The following is a 1,039-nucleotide window of genomic DNA, read 5'->3' on the forward strand; positions in this document are numbered from 1 at the left end:
TTTATCCAACAGAATCTCTGCTTGTAGAAAATTACCTGTTTGATTTTGGCTAAATTAAAGATACATTGTCTAGGAATCTGCATATGTTGTGCATACAGAATTGAGCAGGTCACATGGACCTTTTAAATACATTTGTCCTCGGGTTAAAGAAAACTGAGGAATATTTTGGATGACAGCCTCTCAGTTTAGTATTTAAAATCAACAATTTTTAAACATTTAAAGGTGAATCCTGTTTTAAGCGGAGGGAAGCTGACGTGCATTCTAAAATGCAAAATAATTTAGTTTTAAGTTTATTTCTTTTTTTTGTTATTCTAGTAGGCCTACGTCAAATAAACGAAAATGAATAATGTTGCCAACTAGCTGGATTGGATCAAGTTTAGGTTTTTAAGTTATTGTCTATTTCATTTTTAAGTAGCTAATTAATTTTTTTAATGGTTTGTTTTAGAAAACTACAGGTAGCATCTTTTTAGTTATTTCTAAAAATGCTTCCAATAATCCTTGACATCTTTAATCAATAATTTTATAGTTTCACTAAGTGTAATTACAGTATTGTAGTACTAGTATTAACTTTACTAGTTCAGTTGTTGTTTAGTTGTCTTCCTCAAGAGGGCGCACAGGGCTTAGAAAGTCCAATCCTCCATTGTGCGAAAACTGTCAGGGGCGTATATCTGCCGGCTCCAGGTCTGCAGCCTCCCCATATAGGATTGTGCTGCATTCAAAAGACATTTTCTGGACGTTTTGTTCTATTGTATCAGAGAATGTCCGTAGACGGGCTCTGATTATATTTTGTTTTGTTCTGTACAAATGATGTACTAGAAGACTATATAGGTAAGGGACCAGCAAAAACACACCTGTAGCTTTCATTTCATCCTGCCATGTCGATGAGAAATGATAATAAATCCAACATTAGCTGAGTTACATGATTCAATACACGCATAGGCGAGCTCTTTAACGTTTGGAATAGTTACAGAAAAACAAAACAAAGATACATCTCAGCTAATCCTCTTAAAACTGCACACAATAAGAAACAATCAACACC

The sequence above is a fragment of the Siphateles boraxobius genome, unplaced genomic scaffold, assembly GCF_051911475.1.
Source record: "Siphateles boraxobius isolate OS27281-9 unplaced genomic scaffold, OSU_SipBor_1 9, whole genome shotgun sequence".
Taxonomy (NCBI): Eukaryota; Metazoa; Chordata; class Actinopteri; order Cypriniformes; family Leuciscidae; genus Siphateles; species Siphateles boraxobius.